We start from the raw sequence: 20,975 nt of genomic DNA, 5'->3' as shown, positions 1-20,975 counted from the left end.
GTAACAGAATCCAGAGACTTACATTTTCAATTAGTGACATTTATGTTATCTTTGGGCTTTATAGCAATTCTAGTTCTACAAAAAAAATGATAGTTCTAGGTTATAGAACTAATTTTGATCACTTGGTAAAAACAAACAAACAAATTGATTAATTACCTCAAATCACACAAATGTTTGATTCCTGGTCAGTAGTCCTAATTTTGTCTATGTTGCCAATTTAATGATTGGCATCAATTTACCAGTATTCATTTAACAAGGCTCAGATTTAATTATGTGATTGGAAAGATAGCCTCCAAATAAAAGACTGGTTTCCTTTGACATGTTACAGAGTTTAAACAATATAATGTTGGAGACACAGAAAAAGGCACCAGGCAGTTACCTTACTTGTTTCCCTGTGTCATTCAAATGACTTCAAGAGATCTTTGGTCATTTGAATTTGAAACAGTAATTGGCCCTTTGCACTTGTTCTCCCCTTAAAATGTGCTTGCTCCTTCTGGGCATGACAGGATTCCCTTCCGTCCTTCTGGTCTTGGCTGAAGCATCATTTTCTCCCCAGTTTGTCACTTTTCATTATATTTTTCTGTTTTGAATATCTTCATACCAATATATTCCTATCTGAATTTTATCATGCTATTTTTGTTTTCTAGTTTATGTTTGTTTATCCCCGTTAAATGCAAACACAAACTCTGTGGGAATAGGGTTGGCCTCTGCCTTATTGCTGTGTGTACACGCCTGCTGTTGGTGCTCAAAGAATATGGATGGATGGATGGGATGCATGGATAGAGGGATGGATGATGAGTGAGTAGGTTCCCATTAGCTTAACCTGCATGGCTTTAAACAAAAATTACTAGACTTTATTTTTTACAGTAGTTTTAGGTTTACAGAAAAACTGAACAGAAAGTACAGAGTTCCATCTACTGCTTCTCTGTCCTTGGTTTCCCTATTATTAACATCTTTTATTGAGGTTAATGCACATTTGTTCCAATTGATGAGCCAATATTGATACATTATTATTAACTCAAGTCCGCATGTGCATTAGAGTTGACTGTGTTGTACAGCCTGTGGGTTTTGCCAAATGTATAATGTCATGTATCATCCACCAGTACAGTTTCATACAGGATGATACTGTTTAACTGCCTTAAAGTTTGTGCCCCATCTATGTATCCCTCTCTTCCCTTCTTCAACTCTTGGCGACCACTGGTCTTTTCGCTGTTTCCATAGCTTTACTTTTCCAGAATGTCATACCATTGGAAGCATATAGTTATGTATCTTTTTAAGATTGGCTTCTTTCACTTATCAATATGAATTTAAGGTTCTTCCATGTCTTTTTCATGACTTGATAGCTCATTTCTTTTTATAATTGAATAATTCTAAAATACTTAGAATATTCCATTATATGGATGCACCACAGTTTGATTACCCATTAACCTCCCAAAGGACATCTTTGTTATTTCCAAGGTTTGGCAATTACAAATAAAGCTTCTATATAGTCTTGTGCAGGGTTTTGTGTGAATATAAATATTCATTTTGGTAAATACCTAGGAGGGTGATTGCTGAATGATACAGTAAAACTAAGTTTAGCTTCCTAAGAAATTGACAGATTACCTTCTAAAGAGACCATTCCATTTTGCGTTTCCATGAACATTGAATGAGAGTTCCTGCTGCCCCACATCCTTGCAACAATTGGGTCAGTGTTCAGGATTTTAGTTCTTCTAAAAGTTATGTAGGGGTTTCTCATTGTTGTTTTAATTTACTTCCATACTGACATAAAATTTTGAGCATTTTCACATGCTTGTTTGGTGAGATACCACTCAAATCTTTTGCCCACATTTTAATAGCGTTGTTTGTTTTAATTACTGAAAAATTTCAAAAGTTCTTTGTTTATTTTGGATACAAGTCCTTTATTAGATATGGATTTTACTAATATTTTCTCAGAATCTGCAGCTTGTCTTTTGCAAAGCAGAAGGTTTTTAATGTTAGTGAGATCCATTTTATCCATATTTCTTTTATAGATTGTGCTTTTGGTGTTATATTTAAAAACTCAATAGCAAACCCAAGGGGATGCTTTTTTCTCTCTCCTATGTTATCTTCTAGGAGTTTTATTGTTTTACACTTTATACTTAGGTCTATTATCCATGTTGTTATTGTTTGTGAAAAGTGGAAAGTCAGTGCCTAGTTTCATTTTTTTGGGGTGTGTCTGCCCTGTTGTTTCAGTAATAGCTGTTGAAAGACTATTCTTTCTCCAAAGAGTTGCTGTTGCTCCTTTACCAAAGAGCCATTGACTGTACGTGTGGGGGACTATTCCTGGACCCTCTATTCTGTTCCATTAATCTTTGTCTATCATTTTACCAGTACCACTCTGTCTTGGTTATTAAGGCTGGAAATTTGGTTAGACTTAAAGTCAGATAGTGTCAATTCTTTAATTTTGCTTTTCTCTCCAATACTGTGTTGTTTATTCTGTGTCTTCTGCCTCTCTGTATAAACTTCAGTCAGTTGGTCAATATTCACAAAGTAATTTATTGGGATTTGATTTGGATTCCATAGACTTTGTAGATCAAGTTGGGCAGAGTTGACAATTTAATGATATTGACAAATTAACAATTTTCCTATTCATGAATGTGAAATATCTTCCCATTTATTTGGATCTTATTTATTTCTATTTGTTTGTATCTTCCTAAGATGGAAGCTTAGAGAACTTAGTTTATGTCATTCTTCTGTTCTAATCTATGCATTTAGTGCTATAAATTTCCCATTGAGCACTGCCATTGGTGTATCCCACAAATTTTGATATGTTTTACTTTTATTTTCATTTAGTTCAAAATATTTAATTATCCTTGGCACTCCTTTGACACATGCAATTTTTTAGAAGTGTGTTGTTCAATCTCCAGATATGTTGGATTTTTCACCCATCTTTCTGTTACTGATTTCTTTTTTAATTCCATTGTTGTCTGAAAGCATATTTTGCATGATGTCTATTCTTTTAAATTTGTTAAGGTGTGTTTTACTACCCAGAATGTGTTGATAATGGTGAACGTACTCTGTGTGCTTGAGAAGAATGCGAATCTACCATGGTTGGGTGAAGTAATTTATAAATGTCATCAAATCCAGTTTATTGATGGTGGTGATGAGTTCAATGATGTTCTTACAGATTTTCTGCCTGCTGGATCTGCCCCCAACTGATACAAGGGTGTTGAAATCTTCAATTACAATGGTGGATTCACTTATTTCTCTTTGCAATTTGGCTCACCTCCTTTGATGCTCTGTATTTAGGAGCATACACAGTAAACTAGTCTATTTAGTCAGTTAAGAATAAGAAAAAATGTATTTCATTCACCTTCTTGCTACCAGTCAAATCATTTTTTTTCCCTTTCTTTATAAGGCTATTAATATCTTCAAAATAAGATCAGGTACACCCAGGAAATAGGAAGAAACAGCAATGAATGGGTGAGATTAATTAGGGCCTAAAATACATTTAAAAAAAAAGAAAAGAAAACAGAGTCTGCTTCCTAGTAAAATAGCTGAGTTTTGCCCCCAACTACATCCCCTTCAAAAAAAAAAAAGAATAAGAAAAATAAATGATGTTGTTTTATCTTCATTTATTCCTTATCTAATGTTCTTCCTTTCTATGCATAGATCTGAATGTGGCCTGCATCATTTTCTTTCTTTTTCATAAGCTTCTTTTAACTTTTCTTATAAGCAAGTCTACTGGAGACACATTTCCTCATTTCTTTTTTTTGAAAAAGTCTTTATTTCTCTCTCACTTTAATATGATAATATCACTGGATCCAGAAGGTTGATATTTTTTCTTCTTTTTAAACATGTCAGATATTCCACTCAAGTCTCTTCTTGCTTGCATATTTTCTGAAGAGAAATCCCCTATAATTCTTATCCTTCCTCTGTAAGTTAAGTGCTTTTTATTTTTTTCTGGCTCTTTCAAGATTTTCTTTTTGACATCATTCTGCAGTGTGAAGATGATATGACTAGTGTAGATTTTTGGTGTGCACCTTGCTTGGCGCTCTCTGAGCTTTGGGAACTGTGTTATGCTATCTATCATTAATTTTCCAAAACTCTTCATCATTTCTTCAAATATTTCTTCTTTTCCTATCTTTCTTCTTGCATTTTAATTATGTGTGTCTTACACTGCTTGTAATTGGTCCACAGTTCTTGGCTATATTCTGTTCTATATTTCTCATGCTTTCATATCTTTGCATTTCAGTCTGGGAAGGTTCTACTGACATATCTTCAAGGTCACCGGCTCTTTGGCGGTGCCCAGGCTATGGAGGAGGCCATCAGAGGCATTCCTCATTTCTGTTAGAGTGTGTTTTGATTCCCAGCACTTCTTTCTGATTCTTAGAGTCTCCATCTCCTTGCTTACATTGCGCACATATTCTTGCACAGTGATAACTTTTCCATCAGAGGACTTGGCGTATCAACCACAGTTATTCTGAAATCCCTGTCTGGCCCAGACGTCTCTGTCGCATCTGGGTCTGGTTCTGACTCTTGTTGGTCTCTCCAGATTGTGTGTGTGTGTTTTTTTTTAAGTTTTCCTTTTGCAGTGCCTTGTGGCTTTTCTCATTGTCGTGATTGACAGCTGGACGTGGTATATCAGGTAAAAGGGACCAAGAGAAAGACAGTCCTTTGGTGTGAGGGCTCATGCTCTCTGGCTGGAAGCGGAGCTGTGTTTACCGTTCATGGCAGCTGTTTTGTCTGCCCGAGGTTATAATTTCTGTCGGTGCCCTTGTTTTTGTCTCCCCTGCTTTCCTTTGGTCCCTAGAGCCTCCTCACTAGGGTTGAGGTTTGCAGTTCTTTGAGCCGAAATCCCGTTACTGTGCTGAAGTGTTCCTGGTGTGGAAGTGACAGGTGGGAGGGAGAGGCATTCTGTAGCCCTAAGATTAGGTCCCTGTGTCCAGTGAGCCTCAGTAAGGCACTTCCCTTCCCCCCGATCCATTTGGTTTCAATGCAACTCCAGCAGGAAGGACTCTGACGCCACCCTGTCCCTTGTGAAGGAGAATGGGGGGCTCTGGGTTTGTTCCAAAATGCTCACATTTCCTGGCCCCCTGGTGGAAGCACCAGGGGCCCCCCTCAGGCCTTCACTCTGGGGACACGGGAGGCCCCTGGGGCTAAAGTCCAGGAATGTGGGGGGCTGGCCGAGCCCGGAGGGTGGGCTTCCCACCCCTTCATGCTGAGCCCCAGGGATTTCCTCCCTGGCAGCCTCAGATGTCTAAGTGGCTACAGCGGCAGCTCCCGCCAGAAGCCATGATTCCCCGTGTTTGCCTATCTGTCCATCTGTCCAGTCTCCCAGGCAGAAGTTTGCCCTGTGCCCTCTAGTCTCTGAACAATATAAAAACAGTTAGTTTTCACTTTGCTCCATGTTTTTCTTGTTATGAAGATAGGAGTGATGACTTCCAACCTCTGTACATGTCAGAGCAGAAATGATCGAAACATTATCTGTGGGTTTTTGGTGGGAATTAGTTAAATACCATGCATAATTGTTTTCTTTGCACTTTATTATTTGGCTAGAAAGGTGGATGGGTGAGTATAGAAGTGTTATTTATTTAGGGAACTGAAGCCCTACCTCACATTTTCCTCTGACATATTTAACGTGTGCCCAGTTTCATGAGGTATGGATCAGGAAATACTGTTTAATTTTCAATTACATGTCTAAATGTATTAACTGAAATCAGATCATATTTATGTGTGTTATTTAAATATATGCTATATTCACATGTTCACATATATTACTGTTTTTATACATATTATATATTCTACATATACTTATGTATTTTATATTTATTATAACATGTATGTTTATTTTCACATATTTTCATATATACAGTATTTACCACCTTTGACAAGAGGAGAAGGGATCATTAGAGCTGTAAGTGAATAGACCTATTAAACAGACTGGGCTGAGGAAGCAGGTCTAAAGCCCAGTTGTAGCCCTTTGCTTCCAGCATCATCACTAGGTGATGACTTGTACAGAAAGTGAAGGTTCCTGTGGCCGGATTCTCACCTGGTCCTGGCCCACATGCTCACTACACACTTACTGACTCTATATGAAGAGCGCTGCCCAGTGCTCTGGGCTGCACGGCTGCAGGAGAGCAGAGGCTGGAGTGGTGGCAGTGCCAAGGACAGGACTGAGACGGCTGCAGGGGCGGAGGGGCCCAGAGGCAGAGACCGGCCTGCTGCTTGCAGACTCTTGCTGAGTGGACGGGATTCTAGTGATTGGCCTGCCACCATGGGAATAAAGCTGGGTATAAACCCTTTCAAGAACGTTCCGCTGTCATGTTCTGGTCTCACCGAATCAAGAATGAACTTGCCTGGAGCTGAAACCCATTGGTGAGATGAATTCAAAGAGGTGGTCTAACTTGATGCAGCTGAGCACATATTTTGGATCGACAACCTGGGAGCAGGTCTCACATCTACACCTGTGAGCTCAGCCATTGCTTCGAGCCTCAGTCCCTTGTTTATGGAGTGGTGATGTTAATGGCACCTCCCATGAATAAATGCACAGTGGTAGCCTGGAGCCCGATATGTTCTGAACACACATCTTTATTTTTGGTGTCTTAGTCACCAGTGACATCAGAGTCATTGCCATTGATAGTATTTTGACTGCTTCCTGACACTTCTTGGCACTTTTCCTTCAGCTTTAAAGGAAACAACACAGCTGAGCACATGAACTGGGTAGCTGCTCCAAAGCTCCCGGTGTCCGCTCTCCCGATTCCCAATAACTCTCACCTCAGAATGTCCAGTCTAGAGCTTTCTTCTAGTCTCTGGAGCCATTTTCCCAACTGTATATTATTCTGCTTCCAGGAGAGTAGGGGAAACAGATTCAATAGTTTATCTTCCCCCACAAATCCTTTCTAGCCAAACTGAATCAGCAAAGATTTAAAAACATAATGAAGGTTGATTATGTACCGTGAGTTAGTACTTCTCTATACTGCAATGACAGCTCCAATTCCTTTATTAAAGCATTTTGGCTATATGTATCAAAATCATTTAGATGTTCTTAACACTTATGGCAGTATTTCTACTGCTGGGAATCTAGCCTAGAAAAAGAATCATAAATGTGGACAAATATTAATGTAAAATTTCATTCATTGTAACCTCTGTTTAAACAGGGGGAGATTGGGAAGAGTCTATAGATTTGATTACTTTCATATGTGTTTTATATTTTAGAAAATATAAAATAAAATATGATGGGTGATCAATATACATATTTTCATAATAAATGAAATGCAGTTATATAATAATAAGTGAAAAAATAGTGAATGCAATTCATCTATGTTAATGTTTCAAAGTAAACACATATGTATACATACTCAACATACTCATGGGGAAAAAAAACTAAGTGGAAAATCCTAAATTGTTAGCTATGTCATGTCATGCATAGACAGGGATATTGCCAACTGTCATTTTCTTCTTTATGCATTTCTCGAATTCCACATTTTATACTTATGACAAACTATATATTACTAAAATACTTTGAAAAAAAGGGGTAGCTTCACAGTTTGGAAACATTCTGTGTTTTATAAAGACCACATTCCTTCTTAATGCTTTTGTTCCAGCTTGAACAGCTGGAGACTCTACAGTATACCGTGTGATTTGGGCATGGTATATTTTCAGGGTTGCTATATTAGTGCTTATTCAGTGCCCCCAGACATCAGACAGAAGAGTACACATTATAGCTCCCACTTCGAGAGAGAAAAGCGAGAGGGCACAGAAGCTCGCGTATGCTGAGCTCCTTGGACGGCCATGCCCAGCGTTCTCGGCGGCTTCTCCTCTGGGGATCTTACACCGTGTTTTGCAGTGCATTGTTCTTGCTCGATTGCCACATTGCCCTGGCAAGTTAGATACTGCTGTTTCCTCTTAGCAATGAAGAGGGAGGCTCTGAGAAGCCGAGTAGCCTCTGTCATATGCTCATAGACGGTGAGGCTGGGGTGTGAATGCCGCGTGTGGCTCAGAGCCCCTGCTCTTGGCGTTGTCCCCTGCCGCTTCACTGGGGACATCGTCTCCAATTTATGCCACTCTCATGGGGGTGGGTGTGTGCCAGCACTCAGGTGACAGGGGAAGGGGCCACGGGACGTCCAGGGGTCTAGGATGGAGGGAATACACGAGGCCTGTGGGTTAGTCTTCTGCTTTTCTTCCAACACCATAGATCCTGAGCGTCTTGCAACTGTGATACCCTACAAACTAGTCAACTCCTTCCCTGCAGAAAATTCTGTACATTGTTGTGAGCACAGCCCTGAGGGTGCCCTTACCTTGCACACAAAAACATCGGTGGCTGAGTCTGAAATCCTAACAGACTGAGCATTCAAATCTCTCCAATTTTGTCCTCAAGCAATGTTTACAGCTCTATTTCTCACACACTCTCCTGGGTGCGCCTTCTGAGGACGCTGACATCTTCTTCCTCTTCTCAGATCTCACCTCTTCTCCCATCTGCAGGGACTTACTTCCCTCTTCCCGGAACCACCTCCCCCACATCTCACATCTTCCAGGAATTAGCAGCAGTGCTGTCTCTTCCCAGCTGGGAAACATGTTTTTCCATCTCTTACATTCAAAACTCTTAGTTTAAATGCTTTCATGGCACCTGCCACGTTCCTCATGGAGGTGAGGCAGGGACACATCACATCACAGCTGTGTCTCACAGGAGGCCTCGGTCTGCACGTGGCCCGGTCACACCTCCTGCGTGAGCCTGGACAGAGCCCTTTAACTGTGCTCAGCCTTGGACTCCTCTGCCAAATGCGGAAGCAAAATCAAACTCCCTGGATTGTTGTTAGGAAAAAAGCAATATTGTCTTATACCTGACAAAGGGTATATGCCCGACAAGCTGAGTTAAATAATAAATAATAGCAATAATGTCAATCAACCACACTACTGAATGCGCTCTATGTCCTAACTCATCTCGTCTTTGTAACTCCCCTGCAAGGAGGTGCTGTCCTCATCCACCTGCTGTAGGTGAAGGACTATGCACAGAGATTAAACGAGTCACCTGTGGTCACACGGCTGTGATGGGCAGGTCAGCCCCAGTCCCGAGGGGTGGTGGTGGAAGCTGCCCAGGTGGTACCCTTCTGGCGTCCTTGCCTCCCTAAGCCACCTCTAACCCGATGGCCCTCAGGAGAAGGCAGGGGATGGGGATTTGTTTTATCCCAGATTTACTTGTTAGGCAGCAACTTTGAGGACACAAAGAAAGAAAACTGAGCCTGTTGTGTTCAGGGATGTGGACACAGTGATGGGGAGTTATTTTGCATTCATAACAGTCCACATCCATATACAGAAGTGAGCAGGGCAGTTCTCGGCTGCTCCCCACCTGTCTGCAAACAGATGAACACTGGGTAGCACTGTAATCCTACACCTTTATCACAGTGTCCACTCCTCAAACGTGCAGCTGTGTTAAGGGCTTCATTATTCCATCAGGAAGGGAAGCACGGTGACTGAGTCCTGTACCCTTTAATTTTCCTCTTTAACTCTTCATCTGGCAGAAATCTCAATGAGCTTATCGTATCCATAATTCACTCTACAAGACACTGCCTCGATGGACTGCTTCGGCCGGCTGGATCTCCACGTTCTTCCACCCTTGCTAATGACCAGGAGTGCCCCTGAGTCTTGTTAGCTCAGCTCCGTGGGGTAGCTAGTAATCATGTCTTATCCTTTTTCTCATGCAGAAGTCACTGATGAAACTTATTTTTATGATACTCATTTTTAGAAATACATGAAATCTTTTTCTCTGTACTATTTCATTAGTTTTATTAGGATGACAAAGAATATATTTATTCTGTTTCAATATAATATTCATTGGTTAACCGTCTAGGGAATTACACACAAGATAAAGAAACAAAGATGTGAACTCACTAAATAGATTACTGGAGATATGCATTAGCAATACTGGAAATGAGGAAGATTTGACCTCTAGGAATTTATAAACTTCTAAAGCCTTGCTTTCCAAAGGAGCCCTTCCACAGGGAAAAGCAGAGCTGCCTGTGGGAACCCCTCAGGGTTTGCACTCCCAGCTCTCCCCATTGGGTGGTATCACCATATTAAAGTATCTTTGTGTTCCATTGAAAGGTCTCCAATGCGTTCTTTTCTCTTCCCCGACTGCTGTGAAGGCTGCTCGTGAAGCAGTGGGAATTGCAGCTTCCCCCATCCTAATCAGTCTAACGGGCCTCCAACCTTGTTGAAGTTCTCCGTGCTCCTTACACCGGCGCTGTTTCATTTCTCATGCTGTGAGATCAAGCAACACGCCCGAAAGGGGCTGCGACCACAGCTCCCCCTGGCTAGGCCCCAGCTCTCCTGTCGAGCAGGTGAGATTGCTTAAGGCAGCACTAATTAATTTCTCCCTACTTATCCCAAATGCTCTTCGCAGGGTATCTGGTCTCGGAATCGACTTCCTGGTCTTATACTTTCTCACGATCCAAATTAGCTTAATGCACGACAGAAATCTCATCTTGACCTGGAGGTAGCAGGCAGTCTCTAGAGAGAAATCAAATACTGAGTCAATTTGGAAAAAAAAAATTAGAACTACTGCATCAAATCTATTTTCAGCGCCTCTGAGATTGGAAATGGAGAGGTGCAGATGCAGCGCTTCTGACTGGTGGTGCACATGCTTGCACATAGAGCTACTGAACGCATCCCTGGAATTTTAACCATTTAATGTCAGTGTCAAAATGTGAAGTATGCATTTATTTACTGCACAGGGAAAGGGAATAAATCGTAAAGTAGCAATCTAAGTAATTACCTCAAATTACTGCCACTTGGTCCTCCTAGCGCTCCCTTGCCCTCATGTGTATATTGTTTAAACGTATCAATTAGCTTATCAATTAAGTTTATCAATGAGGCAAGGTATAACATGTATCACATGCCACTTGTGTTCAGAATATATTTCCCAGTGAGCTCTCTCGTCTCAGCATGTCCGCTGCTGGAAGGGAATTAGCAGAGCAGACGAAGGCTAAGCAGCAGGTGTGGGAGGCTGAGGCTGGGCCGGGACCTGCGACGAGCCTAGGTGGTGAACGGCGGAACCCTCGGGTGCCCCTCGGGCCCGGTCCGCTCATGACCAGCAGGGGGCAGCAGAGCCCCGCGGTCCGCCCGGCCCGGGCTTCAGGGCGCCTGCCTTCGCTCCCATTCATCTCGGCTTGTCAGCTCTTAGTAAGTGCTTTCTGTAGAACTGACGCTGCAATTGCATCATTTAATCCATAATCATATATTGCCAGCATTTCTCCCTTTTACCGTTTATCAATGGCATTAATTCAGAGGAAACTGGGGCGGCTGATGGCTCTGGGCAAGCCTCTGACATAGGAGATATTCATAAAAGGCGGGTCCACCGCGGGGCCGTTCGGCTCGCCTGAGATGGAGGCACGGATTTTAAGGGAAAAGGGGAAGCGCACTGGAGTCACATTGTATTTCTTTCTCCTTCTGCTCTTCCTAAGCACATTTTACTTTAGATTCAAAACATAGATTTTTGGTTCAAGATGCACTTGCTGAGATGTCCTGTTGGATATTGTCCTATCTGAATCAGAAATTGATGTCTAGGACTAATTTTCACATCATAAAAAAACAGGCCCTTTTGGTGAGAGATCTTAGTGGTCTCAGGGCTGCAGAGTGGAAGCATTTCTGGGAAATGGTATTATATCATCAGCATTAAAGTTAACATCCTACCATAGGTTTCATTAATATGGCTAAATGGATAAACTGTAAGGAGAAAAAAGACTTTTTCTTTTTTTTTTTTCCTGAAAGCTTGCTAAATATCCAGGGGAGTAAAGGAATGTTGCTTATTAGAAAAATTGTCATAATCTCCCAATGCTCTAGGTGGTACTGCAGAATAACCCCATACTTTCTGTACTACCATTTATTACAACTTTTTTCCCACTTTTTTAGGGTGTCTGGGGTGCTTACATCAGAAAATATACTGAAAAGAGCAGATAAGGAAAAGGTAATGTGGTAAATTAATGAGACGTCTGAGAATGATGCTTTAGGTATGCGTACACATGTCTGTGGATTTTAGACCCCGTATTTAGAAAGATTTTCAATGGACTGTGATAGTCGAAATGTTCTAGAAGTGCTCAATGGGATTTTGCTGCAGCACTAATGAATTATGCTAAATTAAATGAGAGCTTTGTGAAACTTACTAGCAAATAAAAAGAGGCATCATTTCCCATGACGTGGGTGCCACATCCCTGCTCTCTGAGTTACCCTTACGTGTGAGTGTGTGGTGTAGATATTTTAACTCAATTTTAGTGAAGAGCAGATTTTTTTGTATGGGCGGTGCCTGTGGTTCAAGCACCGGTGCACACCCATAAGCCCAGGTTTCCTCAATCCCAATGGCATATGTACTATTTTTAAAACATGCTGCTGCCTTTCGAGAGAACAAAGTACTTAGAAACATCTTTCCTCCCGTTGCAGTACAGTGAGGTGAATAAAAAAGACAGGTTCAAAGCTAAAAAGAGGGTAAGGCATGACTATTTACAGAAAATCTCATGTGAGTATTTACAGAGATATTTGGCCAGAGATGAGTTCTTCCCCATAAATTGCATGGCAGCGGCCATTGGGCTGGGGTCTTCCTCCTTTAACCCTGCACCTGCTGACTGGCAGCCTTTGCAACCGATTTCTTTAAGGTGTGCCGAGCAAATCTTTGGGAAGTAAATTGTGCAAAAATGGTGTACAAATTCCTTTCCCGTGTTCTAGATTTCGTTATTTCCAATCCATCTCCTTCACCCTTCACCACTGACAAGTTTTACCTTTATTGCTTCTAACACTTTCTTTAGATTCAGCTCCTCCATTTCTTATCATGGAATAACCAACCCCTTTCTTTTCAAGACACACACACATGCCTACAAGCTGGCCCTGACTGAATTCACTCACTGTGTGCCTTGTCCTGCCATGTAAACATGGCATGACATGACTTACCTCCAACCCACACATGATTCTTCTTCAGAAAAGTCATCCCCACTTCTCCAGTGATGATATTCTGAGAGTCTAAGCAACTTGCCAAGACCCCAAGCCACAAAAAGCAGAAAGAATTCAAAGTCCAGCCCTTTCTAATTCAAAATCCTATCCACTAACAGCTATGTTATAAGGCCTTATCACAGCATGAAAATCTACTCTACTAAAATAGGACATTGAAAAACCAACAAAGTACGCACTGTCCCCTGGATCCTTCATCCACGTATACCTGCCTCATTGCCATCAGTCCATTCATCAGTCTCATGGATGCCCCCATGTGCCCATCAGTGTTCTCCGGAGTCAGAGCCTTGGGGAGGCAGCCACATAAACCAGCTGTCACACAACCACTGTGTGTCACCAGGTGGCCCATGAAACTCCCCAAGAATGTCCTTCAAAGATTTGCTGTGTGCCTTTCCTGACCAGCCAAGCACAGTCTGGCTTCTTTCTCCATCATTTCTCTGAGATCAATTATTTCTTGGAGATCAATTACTCCCTGATGGTGGATTATAGAGAACAGGGAGTCTGTGGTCAAATCCAAAATCAAAAACTGGCCAAGTCTGAAGGCAAGGCACCCACCCATTCAGTCAGGCCAGATGAATGTGTGGGGAAAGGGGAAATTGGACACCCGTTTGAACACTAAGGGCCGTCGTCCCCGCCCGAGCTGGTGGCTGTCACCCGAATGCTCTGACCTTGCTCTGCGACATTCGGGACCTCACGTGCTACTGCCTGTGTCCTAGACGCTGGCCTCGGTGGGCACTTCCTTCACCACGATGCTCAATGAGGAATCGATGGTGCGCTCACAGTCCCATGAGTAACGCATGGGTCCCAGTTATTTTCCTGCCTCCCAAGTTCACTCTGCCTGCAGTTTTATGAAAGACCATGTTTGATAGAATCCCTTCCCCTGATCTCTTGGCAGAAGTAGTTGCTCCATACCTAGGTCAACCTAAAACTAAGTTCATCTAAACTAAGACATGCCAAGAGGCATGGAGCGAATCCGGAAGCTGACGGGATCGATGTGTCATGCAGTGTGCAGTGTGTCGCCTGGGCTCGGTCAGTGGATGAAGGAGGTGTGCGTGTCTACATACTCTTCAAATTAGCAACAAGCTGAGGGTTCCTTTAAGCAATAACAGAAAAGGGCAGGTATGATTCAATCAACGAGAGGACATGGGTAGATTGCAGATAAATCCAGGGTATCTTGCTTTTGTTTATGAGAAACATGCTATATTTGACTGTCCCACTTACTGAACAGAGTCAGACTTTTCATTTCCTTCATCTGAATATGTGTCCTGGTGTGGCCCCAGGGACCACTGGGACATGGTCACTGGGACTCGCACTGCCTAAAGGAACCCTGGGCTTTGGTTCTGGAGGTGGGGAGCCCATGAAAAGGAGATCAAAGCAGAAACAACTGCAAGGTCCCAATTGGGGGGTTTGTGCAGGAGCAGATGACAAATCTAAGTGGAGAAGACTGAATTTGGGCAAATCCTTCCAACTCCAGGCTTAACGCTGCAATGCTCCTTCTCTTCTGAAACCTTTTCTGATTTGCACATAGCTTTGTAGGTTTGTGTGTGTGTGTGTGTGCATGCATGCGTGTGCATGTGCATGTGTCTGTGCATGTGTATGTCTGTGTGTACATGCGTGCACATGTGTATGTAGGTGTGTGCATGTGTGTGTGTGTGCGTGTGTGTGTGTGCATGTGCACGGACCAGCTGTTTGCTGTGGAAGCACTGACTCGGGACTGAGTCGCCACCACACCCTGGACTCCTGTCTCACAGCATGAATGTGGTGGCTTCACTTTGGCTCCAAACGGAAAAGCCCTGTTCAGCACGGCTCCATCTGTTCGCCCCTCCTGAGCCCATCTCAATTCGGGGGAAATTAGTGCCTCTCGAGCTTCTGTTCAGATGTGGGGCACATCCTGCCGCTCACGTCCCACTCACATGGTGGCTGCCCCCACAGCTGATGAGCAGAGGTGTCACCAGTGATGGCGCGTGGGCGGCGGGGTCTTCTTTCAGGGAGGGAGCAAACGACTGAGAACCACGATGCGGCTTCCCCAAGATGAGCGGCTGTCCCCGCACAGGCTGTCCCCTAGCCCCGCCGGAGCCCATGGCCCCGAGATGAGCCACCGCAGCTGCTGGGGAGCGAAGCCGTGTGCGGAGGAAGCACTCAGTGAATTCTCATTTGACGGAGTCGAACGGAACAATGCTTAACTGAAGACGGCAGGACGGGAGATGCTGCTTATGGCGGCGAAAGCTTGGAGCAGACGCCTGAAGATGCAGCTCAGCTCGCCCGCCTGTGTCTGGGGGGCCCCATCCTGCTGCCGCCTCGTTTTCCTTTCCTGGAAATGAATAGCAAGGCCTTTCCCGGAGGAGCGGTGTAAAGATGAAAACAATCACACTTAGAAAGCCCTGAGCGCGTTATCGCTGGACTGTTACGTCTTGTTCATCTGGGAGGTGGTGGATTGTAGGGCAGTGTGGCTTCTTTGAACATCCAGGCCTCCCTGCTGCCGTTGGCTGGAAGGTGTGAATTGTGGAGTTTGGCATTTGGAATGTCCCATATCAGATTATATAGCACAACATACATGTGGAATATATGTGTGTGTATGTACACAGCATTTAATAGAAGACTTTCCCAAATGAAGAAAAATTGATTTTTCTTTTCATCAGGTAATGCAATAATAGTAGATAAACAGAACAATGATGGAAACGACATTTGGGAAAAGGTGTGGGCTGGGGACATCCTAGAAAAAGCAGACACCTGAGAGTGACTATATGGTGAGAGACAGCCACCAAAAGGAAAAGGAGGCCATGGTCCCACAGGAGATTTGCTTTCTTCTAAGGAGCGATGCTCATTCCAAGCCTGGACAACATATTTTAACAGACTCCTTGGCATTAATTTAAATCACCAGATGTCAGGAGATCTGTGTTGGGGATGAAGGAAAGTTTCTTTTATTATTTTTAAAATTTTATTATGAAACACACATACAAAACAGTGGACAGAAGGATCAAATTTCTGCCTTCAGAAATTAAATATTGTAAATATGGCTGAAGTCCTCATCTTCAAATATATACCTTCTAGATCATATTTTCTGATCTATCCTCCCTGAGAAAAACAACTGTTATTTTGGTGTTTATCATACCTCCATGTTTCTTTTATAGTTTTATTTAAAAATACATGAATCATTAAACAGTGTTTGATATAGTCATGTATATTTTTAAATATTACATAGTTGATAGGAACATTTTTTTCCATCACTGTGAGATATATCCATGTTGGTATATGTAGCAGTTGTTCCTGTATTTTAACTATGGTATAGTGTTCATATTGTAAGAAGATCACAAAATTTGTACTCATTCTTTTGTTAGTAGGTATTTTTATCATTTCCATTGGAAAAAAATATAAACAATAACCATTCATCATATAAGTCCATTTGTGAATATGCAAAAAGATTTCTCTGGTGCTTTCAGATTAAAGAAGAGATTGGCTGGGCTATATGGTATTATCTTCAACTTAAATGTATATTGCCCAACAAGTCTTTATAATTTTATAAAGATGTATCATCATCAATGGTGCAAACAAGTTTGCCCTGCCTTCTTTACAACATTTAACATTTTAAGTGCAATAAATTAATTACCATTTTAAAAAGATGGTTAGTTTTGATGTTGATATTTTCTTCATATGTTTATATTTGGGTGGGTTCCCTTTCCTGTGAACTGCCTGTTTATATTTCCCACCCACTTTTCTATTTTCTTATTAAGCTATGATGCTGCTGTTTTTGATGTACATCTAGTTTGTTATGTCAGTTCCATGCATTGTAAGTATCTTCTCCAAAAGAGAGTGCTATCTTTCCCCTTTCTTATGGTGTATTTAGATACAAGACTACTTTTTAGTATTTACGAAACTTAATTTATAAGTCTCTGTTGTGTAATATTTAATAAACATTTCCCTAAGTAAAAAAGATATTTCCTATAATTCCCTCCAATGTTTTAAATTAATTTTTTTCATTTCAAGTATTTAATCTACCTAGAAATGACTTCTGTGTACAGTGTTATGCACGAATTCCATTTGATTTTTTTCCCGCTGTGTAATCACTGGTTGCCTTTGGCGTCATGACTGACACACCATCACACACCCGCCTAGGACTGCACTCTGCAGGAATTCTCCACATTTATTAATCTTTCTTATTTCCTCCCTCGCTTTCTTTGCTCTTCCATTGTTTTGTCACTTTTTGCATTCACAGCTCCATATTGGGTATTATAATTTTACAGAATCTTGATAACTAACAAGACAACACCTCCTGAATTATTTTCTTCTTCATAAAATTTTTGATTCTTCTTAACTTGTTCTATTTAAGTTTCAGATTCAGCTTGATAAGAGACATATGTTTGTAGAACCTTTAATTTTCTATGTAGAAATTATAGACTATGGGAACAGGACAGTCCCTGTAACTCCTGTTTCTTTTCGTTGCTTTTGTGCGCTGAGCGAGGCTCTGGGACAATGCAGAGCAAGGGGGCTCTGGCGTGTGGTGCTGCCCGTCCACTGACTGAGAGGGATGTTTCAGGCCTTCACAGCCGTGCTTCTTTCCTGGGGGTTGCTTGCATTTTTGTAGTTACCTGTTCCCAGGTTAAGGGATATACATTTACTCCTAGATTGCTAAGATATTATGAGTTTAATTTTATCCAGTGCCTCCCTTGTGAATCATATTCGTCAATTTTCTAATTATAAACAAACATGAATTCTAAATTTTCTTATTTGGGCATAATATGTTCTCTTTTTATATATTCCTACACTAGATTATGTAACATTGTATTTAGGATTTTGACTTATGATGATGAATTTGGGTATGATTTTGTTTCCTTTTTCTTACTGTCCACACTAAATTTAGCATTATAGTTTTTCTTAACTCACAATGGCAAATACTTTCTCATTTTCCCTTCTCTGGAAGAGCTTATATACATTGGAATTAAAATGTTGTCCTGAATGTTTGGTAAATTCTGTTAAGTGGTATGGATTGGATGTTCCATTTGTGAGAATCTGAATTATTAATTGAATTTGATTATGGGATATAGGACTATTTGGATCTGTATATCTTCTTTTTTATTGAAGTACAGTTGATATACAGTATTACATTGGTTTCAGGTGTAAACAACACAGTGATCTGACAGTTGTACAGATTACTAAATGCTCACTACAGTAAGTGTATTAACTGTCTGTCACTATCCAAAGATAACAGTATTATTGATTGTGTTCCTTAGGCTGTACTTTTCATCCTGTAACTTATTTATTTTACACATGGAAATTTGTACCTCTTTCCCCTTCACCTATTTTTTTGCCTGCCCTCCCTACAGGCAACTATTATTTCGGAAAGTTGTATTGCTATAGAAACATGCTCTTTCCAGTTAAACTTTTAAATTCATTGATGTAAAATTGTTAATATCTTTCATGATCATTTTAACAACTACAGCACCTATTGGGCTGACCTCTTTTAAATACTTAATGTTGTTTCTCTCTCTCTCTTTCTCTCTCCCCTTCTCCCTCTCTCTGTCTTAAAAATCCTGACCAGTCATGCAATGGTTTGTATATTTTAGGGACAATTGGTTTAAATAACAATTAAATTTTGTTGATAATTTCTATTCAAACATATTTTTCTCTTATTAAGCTTTGATTTTATCCTTACTATTTTATTCCTTCTACCTTTAGTAAATTTATTTTGTTGTTTACTTCCCATATCATGATTTCTTAAGCACATTAATCTTCAGCCATGACTGTAGCTAAAACTGTGATTTGAGGTAAATTTATAGTCTTAAATATGCATGCATGTACACAGTCATTTTAACGTGATGTAGCTCTTTGATCCATGAATTACAAAAAATTATTTATAGCCAGAATTTAATTATCTTTCTCTAGTTAAATTTTTAGATTGTGATTGAAGTTCATTGCACTCAGGTTGATTGAGTTTTTAGGACATCGTTCCTTTGAAATCAGTTGCCACATGGTTCACAGACATCTATATAGTTTTTTCTAAAATTCTCAGTGCAACTTTTTAAAGGTTCCCTCATTCTTGGTTTAAGCTTGTTCATTGTTTTAATCTTATTGTTTTACCTCTGTCCAGTCCATCCTCAGTGAGTGGGGAGGTGTGGCTGCGAAGCACACAGTTAGAACTTGGATTATGCTGTGGCTGAACAAAAAATCCTATTCTGTGTAGGTCCCCCTGTGAAGAAGAAGAAGGGGGAAGAGGAGGAGGAGAAAATATTATGTGAGCATTTCACATTTAATTATTTTGCTTTAATTCTTGAAATAAGACCTTCGTACTTTGACCTATATTATCTTTTACAAGGATCTCTTTTGCTAAAACCTTAGGATTATGCATCTTGCTTTGTCTAACAGCCCATGTCCTCATGAACATTTAGTGCCTTTTTGTAACATGACAACCCACATCCAAAATCACAGCCTGTCAGTGAGCAGGAGAGTAGGGCTCAGGGTCCCGGCCCAGCTCCTGGAAGCTGCAGGTGGGATTTGCATGCACTTTCCTTGTGAGCAGGTGACTGTCTGCCAAGAATGGTTCTCCTTATACCCACCGTGGTATCATAATGCTTCCCTGGGAGGTGAGGACTCAGGGGTTGTGCATTAAGGCAGCTGTTTCTCTTCTCCCAGTTTATGGTTAACACCTTTCTTTGGCCAGTGAACTGCTAAGTGGAGAAAGTATAGCATTTCTGTTTTCAGACTTTAGAGCCCCTGATGTGTGTGGAAATGGAAGAGGCTATCATTTGACACCTCCAGGATTCATTGATCACCTGTGCTCCTGTTAGCAGAGCCACCATGCCTTCCAGCTCTTGGCTAAAGGCATGAAATAACGTGAAGATTTGTACAAGTAATGTAATCTGCTTGTAGTTGCTCTTCTGAGCAGTAATTTCTCCCATCAGATCTCCTTTCTGGGATTAAGAAATGAAATAAATATGAACTGATTCTTCTGATGCCAGCAAAGAGAGTTTAACACTGATAACTAGTCTGCAGATACGAGAATGAAATCTCAACAGCTCAATACATTCTGTGGTTCATTATTTGTTATTCATCACATGAAAAAACGCAAATGAAAAGGCCTGACCTTTCCCAGGCAGCAGCCCTGCTCTGATAATAGTCAATAGTAACAGCTAATAGTTGTGCAATTTAAGAGCTGCTGTATAATGATACATTTGCAAACACATTTTTTTTCCTAGAGCAATGTGAGTAGCAATCTATGGCAGCAGATATAAAAATAAAATATCTCCTTCCTGCTGGTTGTTATCCCTTCTATAATTAAAATTCATGGGAGATGCACCCAGGGACACAGGAGTCCCAGCAGTGGTTGGGAGGGAGTAGGAAATGGGAGCTGAGTCCTGGGGCTCTGTGTCCTCTGTGCCCAAGCCTTTTACCAACTAAAAGTCTGTGGCTCCAACGTGATGTTGACTACTTGGGGGAGAGCACTGCTGATGTTTGCGAAGGAGGGGGTGTAAAAAATATGTGCTTATTGAAAGAAAAGTGACCTGAGTGACAGCAATATGGGTAGAAATATAGTTGGTCACCAGATTCACTTTTATGTCAAAGATATCATATGCCAGTATATAATGACTACTCATTACTTACCCTTCTGGGCAGTTCTTTACTGCCCTTTGTAAATATATGCATGCATTCAAAATCCTCTCTGAAAAATAAAATACAAACTATTGTCCTTTTAAAGGTGTGGATTTCATAAGCATGCAAATTTCTCCATGGATGTAAACTGGCCATCTTTACTCTGGTACCTGTGCGTCCGGTACTTCAACAGGAAATTGGCCCAAACCATCAGAAACGCTTAACATGGGGTTTAGGCCAAATGCATGCTATTGAGTCAAAAGAGAAAAATAAAAAGGAATGGTGCTAAAATGCATGAGACATTTAACTATTCTCCGTCATCTCCTCTCACAGACACACGCTCTCACATTAGATGCTTTAAAGTTAAATCAGATCAAATCACCCTCCTCTCCACTCCTCCTCACGCTCATGAACACCGAGGCGTGGCACCGACA

Source organism: Manis javanica, chromosome 13 (genome assembly GCF_040802235.1).
Source record: "Manis javanica isolate MJ-LG chromosome 13, MJ_LKY, whole genome shotgun sequence".
Lineage (NCBI taxonomy): Eukaryota > Metazoa > Chordata > Mammalia > Pholidota > Manidae > Manis > Manis javanica.
The sequence above is the reverse complement of the archived record's forward strand: the minus strand, read 5'-3'. Positions refer to the sequence as shown.